The sequence below is a fragment of the Nuphar pumila genome, unplaced genomic scaffold, assembly GCF_984573655.1.
Source record: "Nuphar pumila unplaced genomic scaffold, dmNupPumi1.hap1.1 HAP1_SCAFFOLD_326, whole genome shotgun sequence".
NCBI classification, from domain to species: domain Eukaryota; kingdom Viridiplantae; phylum Streptophyta; class Magnoliopsida; order Nymphaeales; family Nymphaeaceae; genus Nuphar; species Nuphar pumila.
In genome coordinates, this window is record NW_028323280.1 from 8,917 (window position 1) to 17,336 (window position 8,420).

General features: G+C 53.2%; 1 non-coding gene across 1 annotated transcript; it reads left to right on the forward strand.

The window, feature by feature from the left end:
- The first annotated feature begins 1,952 nt into the window (after window positions 1-1,952).
- LOC149810518 (U6 spliceosomal RNA) lies at window positions 1,953-2,051 on the forward strand. The gene has a single exon (XR_016429180.1). It is a non-coding gene; the product is annotated as a U6 spliceosomal RNA (small nuclear RNA).
- The last annotated feature ends 6,369 nt before the right edge of the window (window positions 2,052-8,420 follow it).

The window sequence follows — 8,420 nt, forward strand, 5'->3', positions numbered from 1 at the left end:
ACGCGCACTCTGCGCCGACTGGCACGCGCCCAGGGGTCTTGCATGATCACCCGCACTCCCCCTTTTCTTGGATGGATGCGCTGACTTCTCAGGAGTATGAGACTGGTGAAGCAACTTAGTTTGTGCTGTACTGCTCTGCCTGTCAATGTCTTTCAACACTTTATTTTCCAGGCTTTTAGCGATGTCGCCGTGCTTGCGGTACTTACTGACTGGTGTAAACACTGTCTGACAGGGGCTCGAGCAGACCGCTTGATTCCTTATATGCTGAGTTGGACTCCCAGGCCGTGCACCTCAGATCTTCGGAGGTCCTCGAAATCCTAGTAAGCCTTCACAAAGCCCGAACCTAGTTGCCTTAGGTAGATGGCTGTCAAGTGGCGTGATGTCGTCAGGCAAACACTTGTGTTGTCAGGAATCATGCAGGCTGCCAGGAGATAGGCACCAGCAGCAGATGCGGCGATCGTTTGCACCCATGTTTGCAATGCCAAACAAGGGGAGAGGCGGGCCAGCGGTGTCGGTGGCCCCTGCGATGGCGTGGTCGTTGTTCCCGGTCTTACACCCAGAGGAACCGGGGCGGCAGGGGTCCATGCAGGTCTGCTGTGTCCAGGCACGGGGTCAGGATCAGTCTGCGGCCACACAGGCCCCATCTTCCACTCGCAGGGGGGAGGGGGCAGGCGCTGCTCTACTTTCACCGGGACGACCTCCTCATCTTCCGGCCGCATCTCCTTCAAAGCATGCTCACGCGGTGCTGGTGTCCAGCTATCTGTCGCTTACAGACGAAACTCGATATCCGACGTATGTCCGGACGCTTGAAGAAAGTAACCAAACGAGGTGCGGTGTGCCGCCCTGGTCCAGCGCAAGCAGAATATTCGTCCCGACATGCGTGCAGATAGAAATGACCCACACCGGAAGAGAAGGAATGATAAAGTCCCAGCTGGGTGCTCGTGAGACAAGCCCTTTGGGGCCAAAGCGCTTCGGAGTGCCATCCTATCTCGACATATATACGAACCTCTCCGAATACTGTTCAGTCACCTGTCGACGAGTACAAAGGATATGTGCGAAATGATGAGCACCATATGGTCGACACTATTTTAACTGATATCTCTTCGGTTGGCGTTCTTGTCAGGTTTCTGCTCAGAACATGCAATCCTGTTCATATGAGCACTCCTTCCTGTTTGAACACAGTAGCAGTGTTCTCATCTCTTGTACATCAACCCAAGAACATTATTGTGGTCTACCACAGACTTTATTCCGTTATTCTCGTCGTTCTTGTCTGTCCGACCCTCTTCTCGTTACCCTCCCCGGCACATTAGCTCTCCTGTTCAGGGTGGAAAGACAACACCCGTGAGATGCACGTGTGTCCCTCCCGCACTCCCCAAACGCACCTCATTCTCCCTGAACCTCAACCGCACGTTCGCAAAAGCTACAATTCCTGAAGTCTCGACAACGAGGCGGCACGCACTGCATACCATTAGGCGCAAGGCGGCCGCAACTCCAATTGGCGTCTACAGGTTGCAGGGTAACCGGGTGTTTATATTGTTTACGCATAAAACTGTCAGGCATACAATTCGTTGTGTTGTTGCAATGTCGAGGCGTGGACAGTGCGGCGACGGGCTGAGAGACGGGAGGTCGCCACCCTAATGTTTAGCCCACTTTGTTCGTGTTACAGCGATTGCTGGATGTGACAAAGTACATTGGCCAAATAAGTCATTTGGCCAATGCCCAGACTTGCATTCTGTGCTATCCGTTGCTTGTGCGCAACTTTCAAACTGTCAAAATGCGTATGGGCGTCCGACAATGCACCGTTTGGTTGACAAAGACGTCGGCAAATGATTCTTGGTTGGCAAAGCATATTGCCGTTTGACAAAGAGTCTTTGGTGTTGGGGGTTAGGTGAGCGAAACGATACAGAGATGATTAGCAGGGCTATAAGTACAACTCAGCCACAACAGTTGTTGCCTTCGGGCATCTGATAAATTTGAAACGATACAGAGAAGATTAGCATGGTCCCAGTGCATGGATGACACGCAAAAATCGAGTACGGTCCCAAAGTTTTTTGGCGGTCGCAAGTTCGAATTCCGTTAACCCCTAACCCTAACCCCTAACCCGGCACCTGCTGCTCTCAAGCATGCACCTCGTTACCAAATGTGCAACACGCATCTATGTTGAGAGGTAATTTGTTGTATACAAGCAGAATATCTGGACGTTGAAAGTTGAGTTGCCAGGAGGCGCAAGCTTCCGCCTCCAAGGCGTGCGCCTCGAGGCACGCCCGACAAGCACGCCGGCAAGTCATGAAGAGTCGCAAGTATGCCCAAGGTGAACAGGATGACTTATTTGAAAACTCGATGTTCATAGTGTTTGTGAGCTGGTGTGAAGCATGGCCGCAGCGGCTCGTGTATGTTGCAACTGTTCAAAACCCTATAAACATTACAAGCCTATAAACCTTCGGGCTCGTGTGTCTCTTTTGTCCAGACACTTTTCCAAGATTCAGATGTTGTGCGTGGACGCTTTAGATACTCCGACAATACGACGGAATGACTTGCAGGCTCATGCATTGCACATGGCACATGTGCCATGTGTGGCACACTTCGAAGCCTGAAGATTTTGTCTGGGTTGTGTCTTTTTGTGAATGTTGTGGAGGGACGATCCAATCAACTGCGCTAGATGGTGAAAAGCATGGTGAAAAGCATTTCGACTGGTGACGGATCCATCCATACATGGGTGGTGCGCATGCTCCTGAGGACGTCACGCACGGATTGATGTTTAGTACGTGTAAGTGTTCACGTGAACGTGAACTGTGTTTAACGTTCTCTAGTGATAAAAAAAAACTCGGTTCGCAACGTCCGCCAGAGAGTCTCTGTCCAGACTGTTGTGGTGTGGTGAAGCGGACAGGGTACGTGGAGTGTTTCTGCAATGACGTCGCGCATGGACGCATGCGAAGAACATTAAACCTGTGTGCCGCTAAGAACAAAGAGTTTGATGGAAGTCTCTAGGAAGCTCTGACGATTTCGCATTCAAGAACCCTGTTGGCAATTCTATGAAATACGGACATGGTTTGAGTGTTTACCTCATTTTCTGTGGACGTGTGGAGCAGCGCTCGGAATGCGTTACTGTTGTGATACACCTTCTGTCACAGGTGCAGGCAACACGATTCTTGCGCCACTACCAAGCACCTATTCACACAGGCGTGTTGTTCAGACGCGGCGCACAAAACTAAGGGAATTGTTACAACGGGGTAAGTGGGCTGGCAGCTATGTTGGCGCGCTGGCAGCCATGCTCTCGACGCCCAACTCCACTAACCCCGACTCCCCCAAGACCAGCGGCAAGGCCACCAAGCACAACAAGGCTCACAAAGCAGCCAACACACGGGTCGCGTATGGGCAAGAACAGCAGCGCACCAATGGGCTTGCCCTGCTCAGAATACCGATGGGGCGTCATGCATTCGCACCAACTTTTCGTGAAGAGGGATCACGGGGCGAGCCAACAAGCAAAGTGGAGTGACAGACAACGCAACAAGCACATATTGGCCAACTGTCACTGCAAGGAAAGCAGCACGGAAGATGGCTGGGAACACAAGCTCTCAGCCTTCGGTGCCAACGGCAAGATACGCAGGGCCGTAGCAGGCCTGGCAGCCAAGTAGAAGATCACATCGGCTCAGATTGCAAAGCGCAAATTCGTGCCTTCACATGATGGGTGCATTGGGGAAGCGCAGGCGAGGCCAAGGCAAAGTGGGCTTAGAAAACAAGCATGAACAGACAAACGTACTTGAACGTGCGCTAACACAAGAAGCAAATATGCCTTTGCAAGTCTGAAACTACTAGCACCAAAGGATGCGAAAAGCAGCTGCCAGATGCCAAGGGTGCACTGGCCCATGAACTCAGCAAGCAAATGGGAAGCAGACTGGGTGCGGAAAGTATGCATCCACCGGCCAGCGGGCTCAGCCACAACCAGCAAAATGCGACCCAAGGAGGCTCACAAAAGGTTTGCCAACCAGCACAGCACAAGAGGCCTCAGGCGGCGAAAACTGACGCAGAAATGACAAGAGGCTGCCCGCAAAGACACCACAACCTACGGGGGGGACGGGCGGGCGCCAAAGAAAAGCACAAAGGCGCCTAGCTGCTGGAGAAACCCAGAAGCCAGCAGTTGTGCTTCTGGAACAAGCTAACACGCAAGGACATGTCTACGAAGAGCACTCCCAGGCAATCCTAGTGCGGTGCGCTCGAGAGCTCCGACGAGGTCGATCTTGGATTTCCTCTGGTGCGTGATTAGGGTTATTTCCAGCCACCATGTGACAGACCTGCAGCCAAAGGCCGAAACAAACCGAGAGGGTGAACACAATTTGGTGTTTTGTTTGATTCTCGAGGGCGGGGACCGGAGGGTAGGGGGTGATGTCTTGGCGCGTCCCATATCACAGAGCACGCAATGGCAAGTGCTGAAAACGGTGCAAGAACACTTCCAGCACTCGCTTGCCACAGGAAACTCTGACAAGTGGCACAAGCCTCGCGCTCGTAAAGAAGATCATGGATCATTAGCCCCGGGGGGTAGCGGCAGCGGGAAAGGGCGCCCTCTCAGCAATCCCTTTTTCAGGAGGAAGACACAACGCTGGAACCCAGGACTAGCAGCCGAGGTCAACGGCAACACGGAGAGGCGACTGTTACGTAAAGCGATCACATAATGTCATGTGAGATTTGATCAGTCTCACAAGACATTAGGTCGGCGCATTCCCCTTTCCATCCGTACAGTTGTTCAGCACTTGCATGCGCGTATATGCACACTAAACTGACGTATGTGGTGTTACCTGACGGGAGCGCTATCGTGCCATGACCCAAGACCCGCATTAGATCGCCAAATAGGGCCGCAGAACTATCTGTCATAGCACTATGCGACATCTGAGAGATGTCTCCAGGTATCATGGACAGCGCTCGTGCCTCAAAGCTGAAGGAGCTCACGAGCGCTGGACTCTTGGATCAGATTCTGATTATCAGCCCCGCCTCAGCGCTGTGAATGTACCTCTTTAAGAACTGTGGTTCCGGAGTCCCTCAAACCATAATGGCCGAGCTTCACCGTTCAAGGCTATTTATGTACGGGCCATCCCGGTGCACCTCAGCCTTTCCACTCTCCCCACCGGTGCGAGTGCTAATCCTAGCTACTCTTCATGGACGTTTCTCGGGACATCGTCTTCTAAGATAATCTTACTTCCGTAAATCACGTATTCGCATGCCAGTTTGTATTCCTTGCTTACGTAACTGGCATTCATCAGGGTTTTCAGCTATCACAAGCGCTAGCTCTTGAGCTTGCCTGCGCCCATGTCGTTCATAGTGTTCCTTGCATTTCAAGTGCTAAAAGCCCACCAAATCTGTGGCCGTAACCGCAACTAAATGCTCGGTATGTCGTTCCGGACGTGTGTGCGATTCACGCATCATCAGTGCACGCGAGCTGCATTGAGCACCAGGCAGTGTTGCCCCCACAGACCCCCATGTTGGTACCAGTCAAGGGGCACATACAGCTAACTATTAACAATTTATCAAGAGGTCATGAAATAGTGCAGGGGGTGAGATAACAAGCTCAATTCGATTCATCAACATGTCAGGAGCAGATCAGACACCAGTGCCTGGTCAGCTTGAGTTTTCCCCTTCAGTACGGGGGCCTGCCCGCACCCGTGTTCATGAGATGTATGGCATGTTGTCACACTGACAACAGTGTGTGTCGAATGCCATTACTCAGTTAGGTCGGAAGCACACACCAAAGGAACAAAGGTTGCTACAACCCACTCAGCATTCCAAGCACGACGCAGTCGATCATTATATGCAGTAAGTACCATTGTTCGTCCACCGAGTCTCAAATACAACAAGACACACCAACGTTCGTCGACTCTTGGATGAGTCAACCCAAATAGTAGAACAAGTCCATTCAGTGCAAATCACAAGGATCAACATGAGTTGGAGTGTTGATGTAGCCAGCTAGCGCGCCGACCGCAAGGGCAATGTCGAGCCGGGCGCATTGGGGACAGGTGCAGTAGCTCGTGACGGCTGATTGTTAACGTTTCTTGTCTGCCATGAGCTTCGCACGTTCCACTGCATGCGGACCAGCGTACATGGTTGGGTCATGGGCACGTTGTGCTGCTCCCCAGATACCCCCCCTGCGCTGCTGAACGATGTGCATTGTCAAATTGGTCAATGGTGATGATGGTCTTTGACTCTCTGTCCCTGGTTATCGTGTTCCCAGGAAATCCTTGTGCTCGCCCAGGGCGCTTATGGAGAACTTGGAGGCAACCAGGTCAACAAACGCATCAGCCTCCCATGCTGAGATAGAACATGGCGGAGACTGCGGAGCCGTGCTTGTCATGTTCTATCGCAGTGATGGCTGGGCCCATAGTGCAAGGTCTGCATTGCATTGGACAAAACCCTTCGCGGTGAGTTCTTTCTCCATCCTTGTGCAATGTTCAGATGGGCCTCCATCCCGTCTGAATTCAAGCCTCCAATGTGCGATGCGGACGAAGCACCCTGTCATGAGATGCACTCATCAAGACCACTTCTCCCAACCCCACAGCATGCGCAACTGAGCCGCAGTTTCCAGATCTCCAGATCCCAGGGGTGGGCAGCACATGGTAGTGACGAGAAAACGCCAGGCCATGTGTTATGTGTGCTCCGAGTCTAAAGCCATATGCACCCGCCCTAATGATGGGCACTGCGGCAAAAGAGAGGAGGCAGCGCCGAGTCAACAGCAAGGGCAAGTGCGCGCATGACAGCCCTCGAACCATCGGTACGCAAGGCCTCTACCCCTAGCGAAAACCTGCCTGCAACTCGATGCGGGGCTCGGAATGCAGTATCATTGCTTGCCCATCGATCCGATGCGCACTGCAGAATGCAGTATCATTAATTGTCCATCGATTCTAGAATACAACAATTTTTTTACAAGCGACAGGGCCGGCAAACTAGTAAAGACTACCAAACACGGACGAAAACCAAAGGAAAACAAAGCACACAACGACCAAAACAAAGCAACTAAGGAAGACGGACATCGCCTGGGCCCTCCATCGGCTCATCACAACCCGGCTGGAAGTGTGCCCGACACGAACTGCAATGCGCGAGAGAGAGTTGCTAGTACATGCGCGCATTGCCCTTGCATAGGGCGCAACTGAGCTCCCGACGCACGGTCCGTACAAAAGCGGCCTTGGACAGCCGACCCGCCGCCTCCACCAAGTCGCCAAGCTCCGACAGGAATCGCGACGCCGCGACACCCATGCGGCCGTAAGACTCAACAGCAAGCGGCACAAAGTTGAACGCAGAGCCTTCGCCAACCTCCGCGAAATCTGCCCGCTTCCGTGCCTCAGCCTTCGCAGCCGCAGACCCTCCAGCCTTCCGCTGCGTCTCGCACGTACGACGCAGCCGCCGGGTGCGTGACGACGCAATCCAGGATGCGGACGCCACCGTCAGGCCAGACCACGAGGATGTCGCCCCGACGTTGACTGGCAGCCCCTTGCGCCCCTGGGGCCGCAAGGCTGCTGTAAAGCGCTCCGCGCTCGACGCGCAACCAGCGCGGCGTATGGCATGGCGCCAGGCAGAAGCCCAGATATCATGGCGCACAATTGCCTTGCCAGAATACAACAATACACATTGTCTGCCGAGTCTTGGATGAGTCAACCTGAATAGTGAGGCAAGTCCAGTCATCACAGCTACATGCCACAGTGTATAAACAGTACGGCACAGAGAGCTGATTGACAGAATCAGGGATGGCGTACTGAAACACCAAAGTATCTGTACCCTGCCCAGATCACTGTTCCCAGATACTCAGTGAACAGAGACTAGGAACATGTCACCGTGCGCCTCTGGTCGGGTGACGCAGCGAGCAGAGTACGAGCTCCATGGACACAACGGCCCCTCTGCGATTAGCAATGCAGCGCAAAATCTGAGTGCGTATGTTGTTGTGCGACATCATGGGCCCGTGCAGAGACTGATTCCAAGTCGTGGCATGGTTGATATCGCCCTCCAGCATGTAGCGACCTTAGCAGCACTGGACGCCTAGAATGAGTCGCAACAGTGTTGTTGACGAGCATGCTGGTCAAGCCAAAGCGGTCGTACATGGCGCCAGTGCTTCGCCAGGGTTCCGACCCTGTTTTCTGTCCCCAAAACTCATGGATTTTCGGGCATCTGGACCTAAAAAATGACAAGGGCCTGGCGAAACACTGCATGGCACTCATGAAATTACATGTCCGTCAGCTGCAACGCTGTTACACACGGTACATCAGGGGATAGTGCCGTAGATGCGGCATTCCAGCAAAATGTGGCCAGTGCTGGCTCTCGTTGAGAAGTGCGATGCATGCGCATGGCGTTGTCGGAAGTTTTTGCTCGCTGGCCGCAGCGCTTTTGCGAGCAGGCTCTGCACAACATTTGAAACGAGGAGGGGCGGGGGGTGTTGCGCGTGC